The sequence below is a fragment of the Stigmatopora argus genome, chromosome 8, assembly GCF_051989625.1.
Source record: "Stigmatopora argus isolate UIUO_Sarg chromosome 8, RoL_Sarg_1.0, whole genome shotgun sequence".
Classification (NCBI taxonomy): domain Eukaryota; kingdom Metazoa; phylum Chordata; class Actinopteri; order Syngnathiformes; family Syngnathidae; genus Stigmatopora; species Stigmatopora argus.
The window spans coordinates 7,498,718-7,515,188 of NC_135394.1; the positions used below are offsets into that span (position 1 = coordinate 7,498,718).

A 16,471-nucleotide genomic window follows, 5' to 3' on the forward strand; every position below is an offset into this window, starting at 1 on the left:
AGCTGTATGTTTCAAAGTCAATAACCTAATGTTGGCTAAGGGTTCCCTCATCAATTCCTCTTTCATGGCTTGCCATTCTTGGTAGCTTGAGTAGCCATTCGGTGACATAGTCCTTGACGTTGAAGGACCTAGAGCTCAATTGACTTGTAGTCTACCGCTTAGGTTTTATTATATATGTGGGTAATGAGCATTCTCAACTAGAGGCTTGTAATTCTGTGGTTTATTATTTTTTCCTGCGAACGGATGCATAAAGGCAATAACAAAGGAGAAGCAAATTAACAGAGCCACAAAAGTTTGTCACCAAAGTGGCCTGCACCTCCGTACTTTAGACTCTATCAGGCTTGACCAGTGGGGCCACCGCTGCTCCTAAAACCTTAACCCTTTACATTTCTATGGAGCAACTCATTAGCTAAGTAGAATTCCCTCTTTCTTAACACATCTTGGCTCTTTGTCTGAAGGCCTGTCTTTGTCTCTCTTAAATGATCCCACACAAGGCCTATTTTCTGGTTAATACATATTTACAGCCATGTACGTTTTTTGTGGGGATCCTGTAGTTTTATTTTGCAGGCCCTCATTCTAGACACCGTAAAACCATTATCAAGCTGTTTAGGGTAATTGCTGGACGGTATACTAGTGTCATTTGTGGCTCTCAATGCCTTGCCGTCTTTAGGGTTGGCAGATGGCTAGACAACACATGCAGGACTTTCCCAGGAATTATCTTGTACTTTGGGAAACGCCAACAGGATTGTTGTTCAAAGTTCCGGTCATCTTGTACATTATGAGAAATAAACAAGTCTGTAAAAATTTTACTTCAACATTACTAAAGGATATGTCACGAGAAGTCATTTTTTTAAAGACATTTTCTATAGCACCTTCTTAATAATACACATGTCGATGCTCTAAAACAGAGGTCTCCAAACGGGTCCTCGAGGGCCGCTGTGGGTGCATGTTTTTGTTCCAACCGATCCAACACAAAAAGTTTAACCAATGAGGTTTCTGCTGAAAAAAGAAGCACTTGACTGCAATCCACTGATTGCACTAAGATACCAGATTGGTAGAAAGGTTTTTCCTCTTACAGGTTGGAACGAAAACCTGCACCCACTGCCGCCCTGTCTGGAATAGTTTGGGGACCACTGCTCTAATATGTTCTGCAATATTTGGATGTGGGTGGGGCTGTTTACAGTAGCTTCCTGGGGGGTAGGGTCACCCAATGTATTTAGTGAATTACAGGGGCCAGCTGTGATACTGCCTGAAAGGAACATAGGCACAGACAAAAGGGGAGATCCCTAGGCTCCCTTCAAAACAAAAGAACCAGAGACAAGAGGCTGAAACCACACAATCATCTCACCGTCTACAATGGCCAAGCTCCTGTAACAAGCAGGATCAGGGGGATCGGCAAGGACTAAGCCACCATTGGCAACAGGTTTCAGCAGAAGCTATTAATTCCACTCAGCTTAGCACACAATTAATTTCACTCTCATCCAGAAACTCAAAAGGCTTCCAAATAAGCGAAGGAACCAAATCTAAAACCAAGATTAAAAGGTAAGGCGGCAAAAATTCTTGAACAGATGGCCATGGACCAAAGACCTGAGTGCATGACGATAACTAAAAGAAAATGCCGATGGGGTTAAAGTCAAACAGTCATCCTTCAAATCATTCTTGTACCAACTGTTGCAGCGCTCCACTAAGACTCACAACTGTCTGAATAACCATGCGGTGAAGCAATTTGTCAGCAAGGCATGATCCAATCTTTTTATTGACATTCCATGAAAAGATCCTTAAGACTAAGTTGGATTTGAATGCTATTACCATCCCAAACAATTACATTCAAATAATAAAACAAACCAACCTGAAAAAGAATCCCTGCTGACATTTTCATTTCAGTTCATGCGAACAGAGATAATGCTCCTATGGGCTTAGTTTGACCAAACCATGAAGTTGGCTAATTGGTGGTTTACTCAGCCACCTGCTAGAATTTAAATGGAGCTCAGGAACAGTAGAACAGTTTTTTGCAAGCCAAATACATAAGTACTGGATTAGATCCCTGAGTGCAAAACATTTCCCGTGCTATTACTACTACTACTACTATTACCACTACCACCACATATGAAGATTGTCTCAAGCAAGTGAATCCTGGAAACGAATGGAGTAAAAGAGAAAAAAAATCCTTCAAAATATCTAAATTCAAATGATCCAAAAATATTAAATTTGTATCAATATTATACTAGAAATTACCAGAAACATTGACATTCACCTCCCTCCGTTAAATAGCCCATATACATGTGGGCTGGCAATGCTTTTGACTGGGAGGGATGTGGTGACTAACGGCCCACAACAAATCAATTGTCCAGTAAAGGGCAGAGATAAGAAACCACAACCGCTGGCCAGTTCCAGCCTGTGACCTCCCAACCATCCATCTCTGTCCACATCTGGTCCCGTTGCGCATTTGATGCTTCGTTCCTCCATTAAGTTCCTCGAAGTTGACAAAGCAGGCAGATGCTGCCGTCAGATTGTCTGTCCAGTTTCGCCTATTAAGAAGACGATATCACGCCCACCTACCCTCTATGTTCATTTAGTTTGGGAGCTAGGAGACTTTAGAAGGCATAATGTCCACAATCCCTTTCATGGTGTCAAGACCCCCAAACTAAACTTCTCTAGAGATGAGTAATGGGATCTACTGGCCCATATTGAAAATGCTTTGAAGACAACTCTGGACCTTTCGACAAATAGCACAAAGGATAATTTGTGTGGCAAAGCTGAAGGATTGATTAGATTGCACACACTTAAGGTCAGAGGGACATGCATTTAATATTCATAAAATAATTTTAAAATGTGATCACTACATTTTTCATGAACAACCTTTTTGAGACCATGTGTGTATTCTCCAAACTACATTATCAGTGCTAAGAATAGAGAACACACCTAAACATTACATACACAAACACACACTGAGGAGCAAACACTTCGGTTTACCGATATAGCCAGCACTGGGTAATGCAAATGAAGGCTATAATTAATTACGAAAAGTCAAATACATTATTGCTATGGGTCATTTGTTTTGGTAAATACAACAAATGTCACCTGCTGATCTCAACGGGTTCGCAGAGTTGCATGTAAATTCATACAAATTTACTGTGTAAACAAAAATAGTGTAATAAAACAAAGTGAAAATGGCATACTTTTTTATTGCTTTAGCATTGTGTAATTAACTGATTCATTGACCGTTTCCACAATTCTGATGTTAGCAGGGATGAAACTGAAATTCAGAACATCTATAGTATATATTATATCTGTAGGCTTTAGACCAGATATCACTTATCCATGTTACATGAAGAATAAAAACTGTGTGCATTCCCAACCATTTGTCACCGGTCAATTCAGGTGGGTTATATCCAGGTGGTGCTTTTTCACATGTTTCTGTGATGCAAATGCCGCAAGCTGAAATTCACCCGGCCTTCCTAAAAACCTCACAAGACTCGACCCTCTCCCCAAACAAGCCATTTGCTTAAGCTGCCTGTCAGTTAAGTGCATTTGTTTGCACGGAGAGTTTAACTCGGCAGGGCATAGTCGATGCCGATTGTGTAGCTATGGAGGGGGTCCCTCAGGTGTGTGTTTTAGATGATGTGGGGACCAGACAAGCCCTCAGTTTACACAGAACCAAGCGGGGAATCACTGGCACACCTCCTTCTTGATAGATAGACAGCAGGTTAGGCTTCATGGGGTTAGCATCCCACAGAGTTTTTCTTGGTTTGGGCTAATGTTAGGAATTATACTACCAGTGTGAACCTTGTGTCATCAACAAAGCCTAAACTTTTAGCTTAGCTAGTAAAAGCAATGACAATGTGATTGATAAGCCAGAACGTTGGTGGGGGAAAAAAGAATCTTTCTCATGAAGGTTGCGGGGTGCCTGAGCGAATCATTTGATGTAAATTACAGTGTGTGATGAATGGCAATGCTACCAAAGTAAATGATGCACTTTTCTCTTGAAATCTCTTTTTCCACTGCAGAAACTGAAATAAATGTCAAGCCTCTTCTATAAAGTATACATACTTCACTTTTCTCTTGTAAATAGTCCAATATCAGCTTAAGCTTGTATGCCATTTTATGACAAACCATAGGAATGGGATTTTTTTTTTCAATGACGAATGCAAACAATTATATGCTTGAGCTCTATCTACACTAGATACATGAGTGGCTATACGATATGAAAGCAAATACTTTCACAGGCAGTATGGTTCAATTACGATGCAATCAAGTTTGGAAGCGATATGATTAGATACGAATTACAGGAAAACGTAATTAAATTGGTACCACATTTGGTACCAAATGGCACCCTTACCAATTCCTAGTAACAGGATTGGTGGTGAACTGCTCGGAAGTCAATGTACTGCTTTACTACTATCAGATTTTGCATCAGTTGAGGAATTTGCTAACGATACGCTCGGATCTCTGATATTAAGAACAAATTCTTGGTCAAACAAGTTTTTTGTCCCATACCTAATAAAATTCTTGTATATTTCTTCTACAATATTTTATACAGCTTTTCATTTTTGAATGGCTGAAATAAAGTCAGCTGTAGTGGTCAACTGCTATTGGAATGGTCACCGTGGATAATTCCCTATACTCCATCATTCTGATGGCTGTGTCCAATTGCTTTATGCTGGAGCAGCAGGTAGCCCTAGCTGCTGGGGTCGTAGTTCTGATGGTCTCGCCCCATTGGCCCAAAGGCTCTGGCCAAGGTTCATGGGTCAGGGCCTTGTTCGGACACTGGCTTGGCTCATGGCCAATGGATCAAGCTGCGTAGTGGTAGCCAGACGTATGATTTATGGAGGTGCCAGATGAAGAGAATGCAAAGAGGCTACCCTGAAACCTGGCTGAGTTGTTATAAAGTTTTCTTTCATCTGGAAACTACTTTCAAAAAAGCTTTTTGTAAGTAAAAGTAAACAAATTGGACAAAGGGATAACTATAAGATTTTCATATTCACTGGGACTTTTCAGAACCATTCTAGCTTTCTTGATACTTATACAAAGGAAACAATCACTTAAAACGTTTTTTGAGAACTAATAAAACGGAAAGGTGATTTCAGCTATTGCCCCACAACACAATTTTGAGAAAAAGATGACTTAGGTAGGAATAAAGGAATTGTTTAAAAAAAAGATTGTGAAAAAATCTTTAGGGTAATAAATTGGTAATCTTATTTACTCAATCCAGCTTCTTAATATTGTTAAAAGGTTCAACCGTAGGACAAAGAAACAACATAATTCCATAACGACAAACAATAGGCTGACGTTTCCTGCAGGGTGGAAAAAAAAGAAGTCATAAACAATCTCGTGACTAGAAGCCTAGTATGCCTAGCATGTGGTTCATTTTGGCAGGACACGCTTGGAGGTCATGTGGGTATCTAAAGAGTTCTGTCATCATATTCTCTTGGCACGATCCCCAGCTGCCATTGGCGTGTGGGTGGACAGTTTGTCTCCTTCCTCTGAAAAGTGGATGCCTATGGCCATGAAACTACGTTGCCCTTTGAGCTAATTGTTTGTGGGTTGCTTTTAAATTTATTGACAGTCCTGGTGATATAGTGCCTCTATTGTGTGCCTAGCCCATTGTGAACATTAACTATGGCTCCTGCTTGCCCAGTCTTGTGTTCTCTGGTTGACCAGGGGCCAGAGATCAATGTGATGCCCAGCAGGAGAGCCTTGTCCGTGGGCAGAAGAGGAGACCTTTACAGGTGCCTTAGCTCTTCACTTAGCAATGCCCTGCTGCTGAAAATTTGTTGTCCCCTGTGGATGTCTTTCTCAGACTGTCAGCTGCAGCGCCCCTGATGGGAGATTTGTTGATATGATAACTCGATTAGGTCGCAGAATGGATGACATGGTGGCAAAGAGCGATTCTGTTGCCCAGGGAGCTGCTGACTCCTCTTCTTAACCTCTCCTTGGGAGATCAGCATTCTACACAAGCTGCTCATGTGACTGCGAAAACCCGTTGCTGAGCTTGTGGTAATCAGTTTCACAGCCACAATGGAGCAGTTCACTAACCAAGCCAAGAATCATAATATTTCAAATAATTGAACTATAGACATCCGACGACTTTACACCAAAGAGAAATCACCAATTAAGCGCAGTGAATGCGCAAGTCTTAATTGCCTGGATTTTATTCGAGGATTTAATCACCCAGGCTGGCTTGTCCATCTTGCTCTTATTTTCTCTAATTGGCCCTGTACCGTTTTCTACTTACCTAAAAGAAAAAAAACTACTATTTGATGATACACTAAACTGGCAGTAGGTTGTAGAATACAGTTTACACCAGAGTTGAATAAAAAGTTATGGACTCTGTAAATTAGTAATTAATTACAAGCCATCAAAGCCAGGCTATTCTGATCGCTGGTAAAGGGATATGGATGAATCCAAAATAGTCCAACTGGTATTATCAAGTAAGACACCACAGAGATACTATTGTGCACTCCACTCTACTCCGTTTCCACGGAATGCTCAAGGGTGTCAGCTGGGGTATAGCTGTAAACTCTCATGATGGGTTTTAAATCAAAGGCACTGTTCTTTTGTGGGATCTGCCTCATCTGCTGAGGTGCTATGGAGCTATACAATTACCACTGAGAGTCAATTAAAAGTTAAAAGGAACTTTAAGGCATATCTTTATTCACATTACTATAAGGCGTGCAGTGGTAAGATTATAATCCTGTGCAGTTCCATTGATGCCATAGTGAAAAAAGGTCAATGGTTTTCATGTACCTTTCCACCTTTTTTGGAATGCAGCATCACATGAACTTGAAATTCAAAAAAGAAAATACATAAGATACACGTTGATTTGAAATTCTTAATTTTCCGAATAAATCCATCAAATGTAGTTTGGGGTTTATTGAAAGCACAATAAAAAAAACTAACTGAATTAATACTGTTGACATGCCGTGCCATTCATCCGTACCATAGGCTTTGTGTATTCATTCAGAAAAATCCACTTTGGTGCTGTTCAGCAATGATAAAAACAATATGCTTAGAGAATACAGCTTTTTAGATGACTTGCCAATTGGACTTCTTTCAAAACTTAATTCTTGTATAATGTTTTGAATATGGTAGATTTGTCCAGGGATGTTGGCATATTCATTTATTTAAAAAAATCTAAATGGTTCAAATACATATCTAAATAAATACATCACCTCCATAGAAGGCAGAAGGGATGTAATTTACGCATGTCAGTTTACCAACACCGTGAGCGAATCATCTGAGCACCGTTTAATACATTTAGAATTAGATCTACAGCTGTATCCTTTCTGCCACTGATATTTCACACAAACCACCACCCAAAATTTCACAGCCTGAGTCACAGGTGGGAATGCCTTCACACAGACCAACAACAAGCGAGCCTGTTGTATTTTTTTCCCTACAGAGGCACCTCAGACAGGGGAAGCTATTCATTCTGGTCTACTAGGTCACGTTAAAGATGCAGCGGCTTGACCTAACGTGGCTCACATCAAAGCGCTTATAGACAAACCGAGGACGGGGAGTTCAGGTGAACATTTCTCCTCCAGGTAAAAGCGAGCTGCTCTGTGTATTTCAATGGAAGAGAGGAAATGGACAATGTCATGGGTTCATCGCCCGAGTGCTGACGGAAGGAGTCAGCTTGGCGCTTACCATCCGCCAACGTCTTTGATAATCACGGATCCAGACGACCCGTGAGAACAGAAGAGAAACTTATGAAATGTATGAGATGCGCAAATTCCAAAGTGATAACTCACAGCCAAGCTTGAAATACTAGACTCGCATGCTGGACATTTGTCAACCAACGGACAGAATTAGCTGAAAGCTTACAAACTCATGCACAATAGATCCTTTAATGCACGCTTCTTATTCATATCTCAGCAATCAAAACAGCCAAACCTGCTCAGTACGTAAACACTTGTAATAAAGTAATTCACTCTCACCCAGTGTTCAGAGAAAAGACAGACTGTAAATTAGCACCACCAGATGATTACACACCCCTCCTGGAACAACTAGACAGTCCTGTGTGTGACGATAGTGACCGAGCAACGGAGAATATTGATCTTTTTTATGTTATAGGACCTTAATCTTTAAATGCAACAGGGTATCAGACAATCATTATGCTTAATATGTTCTGCTTATCAGGGGTTACAGATGGAGAAGTGTGGGAAACATTCATTTAGTGAATTAGAGTTCTGAAGCTTCAGAGGAAAGGAGAGATTACAGAATCAAAACTATCAAGCATTTTTCCCCATATTTTTTCCAATGCACAAAAGAAGTGGAAATTACGTATAGCTGCATTACATTTACACAGTCATACAAAATAAGGTCTTTCAAAGACAGTGCTATACTTTCTATAGTACATGAGTAGTTTTATGCCTGCATGCAGACTTGGGTTTTCAACAGATTGTTGCATCTGCTGAAAAGCGACTTATTCATCAGTCAATATCACCACCTCCTACTACAGTACGTGCTCAAACAGTTGGTACTGTTGTTTTCACACCACCTCAGCACTTTGCGTCGGGAGTGACGCAAGAAAGTATGTCATCAAATAACAGTGACCTTTTGAAAGAAAAGGACGATGACATTAAATTAACTTACTGTACTCACTCAAAAAAGCTTGACGGATGTGATTAAATAGTATCCAATCAAAAGTGAAAAAAGAATACATACATTGGCAGAATAGCATTTGCTTTTTTTCTGAGCACATATATTTGGCAAAAATTAAAGTGTGACAAGTGGCGTTTTAGAATGAAATGAGAAATTCAAATGATACTCAATTTTTCTTTAACCCAGTTTCGAACAAACACATTGATGGAAATGCCTCAGGGAAAAAGAAATGGTTTTTTTTTAATGAATTTTAAACATTTATTTACTTTTTCTTGAGTCTTGGGAAGGTTTCAGAACCTAAATGAAGGTAATGTCCTCTCAATTAAATAATTTAATTATTGAGAAACAAAAACACATTTAATACTTGTAAATTTTCACGTGGGTTCACAGTGGTGTCCTTTTGCTAATTCGAATCCGAACAGAATTATCATTTCAAACAGGAATGATTTCTAATGACTTCCAAATGACAAAAAAAGTCTGCTTGTGAACACAGCTTTGCAAGCCTTAGGTAGCCCATGAGTCTCAGGCCACTCATTATCATCATAGCAAATGTCTATAAAAATGCATGGATATCAAATGAACCTTCAAAAGTCAAATGCACAGAAGTGTAGTACTGGCCCCATTATGCTCTCCATTTAGAAAAGGATGATCAATGTTATTTTTGTTCTTTATTAAAAAAGGGAAAATGTTTTTGGATCTCTTCATTTCTATTTGGCAGGCGAACACTGCTATGTTAAACAAAGGAACTCATTCAGTGAGTGCCGAGCAAGGGTGAAGAACTGTAAAACAGGAGTAGGTGTGGGAACATGAAGTGACCTGGTCATTTCCTTCTCCACCAATGAGTCATGCTTGGTGAACTTTGCTGCGCAGTATCCACAATCAAGCATTATCACCAACATTGGCATGAAAAATGCTGCCGTGGCCCGTGTCCACAGGAGAAACGCCTGGCCGGAGCTTATTTTGGTTTTTCTTGACCAAATAAACAAGCGAGGGCTTCGCAGTCGGAGCCGTGGGACTCTCCCTGCCTAGCCTCCTCTCCTGTGACTCCTCCGCTCACACAGGGAGGATGAGGGAAAACAGGTACTGGCAGCAAGGAGACAACCAACCCGAGCCAAATCTTGCAGAGGTTAGAACTGGACCAAATGCTGCTTATAATAAGTTGGGTCTTTACCACGACTGCCGGTCTCGCATGTGTGTGCAGCCGCCGGCATGTCTGCTTGCCAAAAAGTGTTCACGTCTACAGTCATCCTCCCACTTAGAGAGAGGTGCAGCAGGGAGGAAGTTATGCTTCTCAATTTCCATGTACAAAGGGGAGTTTATTCTGCAAGTTTGGGTGCAGAGAAAAACGGTGAAAATATGCGACCTTAAATCCAACAATGAGGCCATGTGGGAAGAAACAACAAACAAATGAGCATTAATTTTTCATGGACGGATCATCTTGGATCAACATGTCCCTTGGATTCAACTTCAGAAGTGGAAATGTACTGGTGGTTATGTCAGTGTAATAGATTATGTTTTGGATATAGGAGTACCATCTTCACATGCAGACTCTGGTGTGTTAAGTACTAGATCTAAAGGAATTGATTCTAACCCAATAAGTAAAAGTATGTTGGCAAGATTGTGAATGGTCGTATGATTTTTGAAAGAATCTTCAGTCAGTTTCCATGATTATTGAAATGACACAGCCATCTTCACCAGTGGTTTCTCAAATTTTTCCTTATATGTACCGCCTGAAACTATGGACTTAGGGGCCTTTACTTGTTGTCCTCCTGTTTGCACTGGGCTTCTAAGGACTTAAAAAAAACTTGCTGACAGGCCAGCTGTGTATCAGCGTGACCATAACAGCCTCATCTTAGCAACAAAGCTAAAAGTGCCTTCGACAATGTACCTAAGCTCACACTGCTACACTTGAAAACGTAGTGTAGTTGTATAATGGACTCATGGTAGTAGTTCCAGATTCTAAACAAAACAACGTGATGATGCTTCTGGCCTGTAAACAAAATGAATCAAATGTAAGCTAACTTCAATAAGTAGGCATGGAGATTGTTAGCCAATAAAAACGTTCTAAAAAGTTGCAAGGCTCAAAGGAAGAGAAAAATTCAAAATATATGGTTATGTACGAAATACATGTTCGGATATCCTATGGAAAACTAGTTGCAGGGCAAGTATCATTCGCTTGACAAGGAAGTGACAGAATTTTTAAATTCTAATATTGGAAATGAATTTTTAAATGTTTCCACCTACTCATTATAATTGTCTTGAACCCTTGGTTGGCAAACACCGACCTACACCAACGCTTTCAGCCACCGACTGAATTCCTCCTTCACGCACCCCCACACACATCCTCCACCTCCTACACATGTATCTGTCTGCTCACACACGCCCACATCCATCACCCTTAATGAATGCTCAATCACCCACCGACTAACTCCCACGCACACCAACAGATGCAACAAATACAATCAACGGCAACCTACCAGCCTCCTCCACACACCCTCGCACACCCACGCACACCCCCTGCCTTGCCCCACTTGCACTGTCAGCCTAATGGGTAGCTGAGTCAGCAATCAGCAAGACGCTTTCGTGTGCCCGGACCTGTAGCACTTCCAGGAGCACCATGGAGAAGGGAGAGAGGAAGAGAAGCTTTCCTTCAGGCTCTTAACAGGACAGATGGGATGAGAGGGAGCTCCTGGGCAGGTAGTCATCCCCAGAATGTGGGGGCTTCTTTGGGGGTCTCACCAGGGTGCAAATGGCCTTTAAATGCCTCCGACTCACACCCACGGAGAAGGTCCGGAGGGGGACCCATTGTCACAAAAGCTTCGGACAGCCTCCTCCTCAGAGTCTTAATGCCGAGTGGGTGCATCGCAGGCAAAGCGCTGCCTGCAAACACACCTGCAGGAATGCACCCCAATGAATATGCATCGTGTCAGCAAATGGAGCGGCATCTGCCATGTGAACACACGCGGGCTCCCTCAGTGAATATGAATGATCGCTCCAAATTTGCAGATGAATTCACAGAATTTCAGCTAAGAGAGCAGGAAGAACAGCAACAGCTATTCTACCGACTGACAGTCAGTCTGATAAAATCATGTAAAGCAGCAACTGGACACAACAAATACCCCGACGTAAGGACTGCACTACTACTAAGATCTGTAATTACCTTTGCTAATTTGTGCTTGCTGGAACTTCTTTAACTATTCAAGCCCCATTTAAAATGAAAGCAACGACAAATACAATTTCTTTATAATAAAGTTGTCCCAGGTGGTAACCCCTCAAGAAATGCTTTGTTTACAAATATTATATGATGCTTTGTCACTATGAATATTTTCTAAAGAGTGGTAGTCCCATTCAGCGGGCATGTTTGCCTCCCAAAAAGTACAGCTGAAAAATACAATGGTACTGAAACCAACTTAGAACTCTTATCATATTTTAATATCTCCAAGTCAATTGTACTTCTGAGAGCCTTACAGTAGTGAACACATTTAACGTAACAATTCGGGCACCCTCAGCCAGCTGCTTACGCTCATGCTGGTGAAAAGGGATGGATCAGAGAGGGAAAGCACACTTCAGGAGACTGAGAGGGGTGGTGAAAAAGCGTGATGCAGAGATAAGACGAGCTGCTCTTGCCAGGGACTCCGTCTGGGCTCGGTGACGAGCCTGATGGCTCCGTGTCAGTGTCATTATGTGGGTGCGTGTTCGGGAGCTCTTTCAGCCCAGACGGACGTGAGACACACATTGTAGCGTGTGTCAGGAGGCCACCCACGTCCCACGGCAGGAGAGTGCCAGGCCGTGACACACGGAGCGTGGTGAGGTGACAAATTTGACAAGAGATGGATCGGTGCCTTCTCGCCACATGTCAGTCACGTCTCACCCTTTTCACTCAACTTGGCAAACTTGGCCGCCTGCTCTTCCTCTAGCTCAAGATAGGAAAAACATTGCCGTTTTAAATAAATCCAACGTAACCGGACCTCCTCGGAGTATCATTTTCCATCCCTAAGCGTAGATGTCATTTTTCACGTTTAGTGTCTTGGATGTATAAACCGTGCCAGAATACCAAGAAAGCTTGATTTGTTCTTCCCTTGTTGCCTCTAAATGTGGACTGACAAGCCTCACTTTAAGTCTTCATTCTAGTTATCCTTGCGGTTTCCAAGACAACGTGCAAACGCTTTATTAACTCAATTTACTGTTTAGCCTAGGTGACAAAGTACGTAAACACCAGACACTCAACGCCGAGAAGTCAACCACAGCAAGTAGTAAAAACAGGAGAGTGGAGGAGGGTCAAGTGTGCCAAATTTCAAAGGCAACCAATAAAAAGAGCAAATCTGTTTTTCACATTTCAGCTGAAAAAATGGCAATGATATCATACTACTGCCGTTTCCGGGGATTGGTGCTATCGCCAGAGCTCACTGGAACCTGATCTCACTACATGCGTGTGGATTTACTAGCTGTCTCAGGGTTCAATGTACTGTATGCGTGTGATTTATTGGATTACTTGTCAAAAGCACCTTTTCTTCTCGATGACCTCAAAATGCTTTATCAGACAGCATGTTTGCTGTGCACTAGTCATGTGAATAATCATGTTATCATGGGCAGTAATCATAACTTTATTAGTGGCGCCTTGAGATATGCGTCTAATTTGTTCTGTGGCCACGCTTGTAGTCAATCCAAATCCTAACATCACAAATTGAAATGCAGGAAAATTACCAATCTATATGAGAACATATCAATGTCATAATTATAATTTAAAGAAATTTGAATTAGTGTTACAAGTCTTGCTTTAATTCATTGGACATTGTGTTACCCCATCCTGCCAGATACAGACATCTTTAGTGTACTTTGCTTTTTGAAAAACTGCTGGGATTTTGGAAATTCTTCCGAGGACAAACGTATTCCCCATGAGTACTTTTATTTTCTGCTTAAATGTCCAAATAAGCCCATGTTTAAATATTAATGTTTAAAAAAGGTCATAAAACAGTAACACAGGTGCTTGACTAAGGCATTTCACAGTACATGTTGACATTGAGCCAGTGAGCTCTAATGCCTGACTCAGACCTTACGATTTCAGACAGAGGAGAATCATTGACTATCACGGCAGACATTGGGAAGGTCACGATGCCACATGTATATCCCACAATTTCACCTGTTGCTGAAAAATACAAACAGACATTATCGCATAAATCCTAGACTTCGTTCTCCTTCCAAAAAATATCAGATTCCATGTGCCCTGCTCAAGTCATCATGAAAAAAATCTCACGCCAGTCAATTGAAAGCAAAGATATCTGTGTTCTGGCCACTTCAAGCTGTGGTCTAAATGTAGCCTACGTTTCAGAACGTGAACCTCCCCAGATATCAATCAGACCTCGACAACTCCTACAACAGGATAACCTCTTGTCAACATGTCCTGATCTATGATTGGGCTGCTCGTGGACTGATCTGTCCCCCTGAATCCAACCTTTCTTCATTGCCAGGTCCCAACAACGGCCTAATCCATTACCTCCTGTCAGAGAAGGTCGATCTGCAACACCCCCTCATGGGCCAGCATTACCCTAATCCACTGGGCTGCAGCTCCATAAGAATGGAGCGCCCACGCGGATTCACCCTGGTTCTGTTTGCTTGTTCCATCTGAGTCAACACCCCCCCCCAAAGGAAGCATGAAAAACACAGAAAAGACCAGCACACCAAGACTTCCCCGGACCACTACCGTGGTGTCAGACAGTCAACCATCAGAGACTTTTTGTGTTGTTCTTACCTTGGGTGGCGATCAAGACTGTGAAGGTCTGTCTACAAGACTTCTGGTGTGGTAATGTGATCCCTGAAACAAACACAGGACATCTTAATGTAAAAAGTGTGCAAGCCATTGGATTTAACATTCAAAAGGCTTCACATCTGTAAATTAAGACAAAGGGAAGAATCATCCTTTTCAACATATGAATGGACGCTAGAGCAGTCCCGACTGCTAGTTGAGTAGTGTTTCGCCAACTTTATTACAAGGTACATATTTCACAGTGGAAAAAATGCCATGGCACACCACAAAACAAAAAGGCAACAAAAGTTCACTGGAAATCAGAAGCCTTCAAGCAATTTTTGGCATCAAACTGTCCTTCCCTCACATGTAATGTGGCTCAGTGGGCACATGTATACTAGGACGTGACTATACACAGACCCCGAAGATGTTTTTTGTTTTTTTGTGTGTGTTTATTTTCATTTAAATCAATCATCAGCTACGGTCAAGTTGCAGTGATGTAGAGTTCCGGTAGATAAAAATGTATTTTCAAAGAGTGTGTATCAATGAAAAAAAAAAAAGGACAGCCATATACAATTGCACTCCAAGTTTCACACTACCATTGACAATTAACAGTTGTAATGTAGTGCATTAAGAGTATTTTACAGTTTAACAATATATAAAGGGTCTAATTTATTTTTCTTATGTTTTTAAAAAAATCAAAAATACATTTGAAAAACAGCACTTGATATATTGGTGATTGCCACATGTAATGTTTTGTTTTATTTACCTATTTAAATTAAATTATGATATTTCAATTTCATTTCATTCTTATTTTCGATGTTTATTGTTGTTATTTTCAAAAATGACATCTTATTTTTATATAAGAGTATAATCACATATCACGACTTCTTTAAATAGACCTTTTTGACTCACAAAAAAATCCATTTATGAGGATCTTTGCAAACCATACTAAAAGGACACTTAAAGAAAAACAGGTGAGCAATATTATTTTTTTGCATGTCACATACCTAATTGAATTCTTGTGTAGTGTAAGATAACAAAATGTAACCAGCGAAAATTACAAAGTGAAAGAAAATTTAGATTTTAGATCAAACAATAGCAAATTACAGCAAATGTTTGTCGACTAAAAATAATACTAAATACACCATATACTTACAAATTGTAGGAACAATAAATGCATAAACAATGACAATAAAATAAACACACTTCCTTTCAAGTGAAAGTTAAATAAAAAGTTCATCGGGCAACATTGCGAGCAGCATTAACGCTGACTTAAAACTAAGTGTAGATAACTAACAATCCATCCAGCTGGCTTGTTCATTATCACCAGGTGGGGGAGGCGTGGTAATATTGTTGCCACTTTAATTTGCACGTGCGTCAAGAGCAATGAAGCAAAAGATATGTCATTCCCACACTTACATGACACAGTGGCCTAAGTATGTGATGAAAACCACCACCTCTGAAGTAGACCAAACTTAATCAATTATGTGGTTTTCCTCATGGGCTTGCTGCTCTAATCCTTCCTGCTTCTTTTGTCGTCCAATAACCTGCACAGAATTCAGAGCCAACGCTGTCCCCTAGCGGCCAATGGAAAAACTACAACCAAGCCCCAATGCAGTCTTCAGTGGTTGTTCATGAAAATAGGCGCACATTCAATTTTGAAGACTTCCTTATACGTTTAAGTGTACGTAGCATTAATTATAGCCCGTTGTGATTGTATTCATACATTAAAATACCACATTAAACAGTTTACTTATTAGGGAAAAAAAATCAAGTTGTTAATTTTCTGTACCACTTATTCTCTCAAGGCCCGCAGTGGGTCCTGGAGCCTATCCTAGCAGACATTGGCTACTAGGCAGGGGACACCCTGAATTGGTGGTCAATCGCTCGGCACAAGGAGACGGACGACCATTCACGCTTACACTCATACCCCGGGGCAATTTAGAGTGTTCAACCAGCCTACATCTATGTTTTTGGAATGTGGGAGGAAACCAGAGTACCCACAGAAAATCCACAATAGCCTGGGGAGAACTCCACACAGTGAGGACTGACCTGGGATTGAACCCTCAACCCCAGAATTGTGAGGGTGACGCACTGACGCACTAACCACTTGTACACCGG

The 16,471-nt window shown here is 41.0% G+C and overlaps 1 protein-coding gene across 3 annotated transcripts in view; it reads right to left on the bottom strand.

Annotated features, from left to right (window-relative positions):
- Positions 1 to 15,912, bottom strand: part of her6 (hairy-related 6) — a 43,284-nt gene extending 27,372 nt beyond the window's left edge. The window contains exons 1-2 of one of the 3 annotated variants that reach the window (XM_077606604.1): positions 15,770 to 15,912; positions 14,354 to 14,416 (exon numbers count right to left, since the gene is read on the bottom strand). The gene's annotated coding sequence lies outside the window, so the exon portion shown is untranslated. Of the gene's footprint in view, positions 1 to 14,353; positions 14,417 to 15,506; positions 15,685 to 15,769 lie in introns of those variants that run through there. The other 2 variants (XM_077606603.1, XM_077606605.1) reach the window with 2 other exon arrangements.
- Between the last annotated feature and the right edge of the window lie 559 nt (positions 15,913 to 16,471).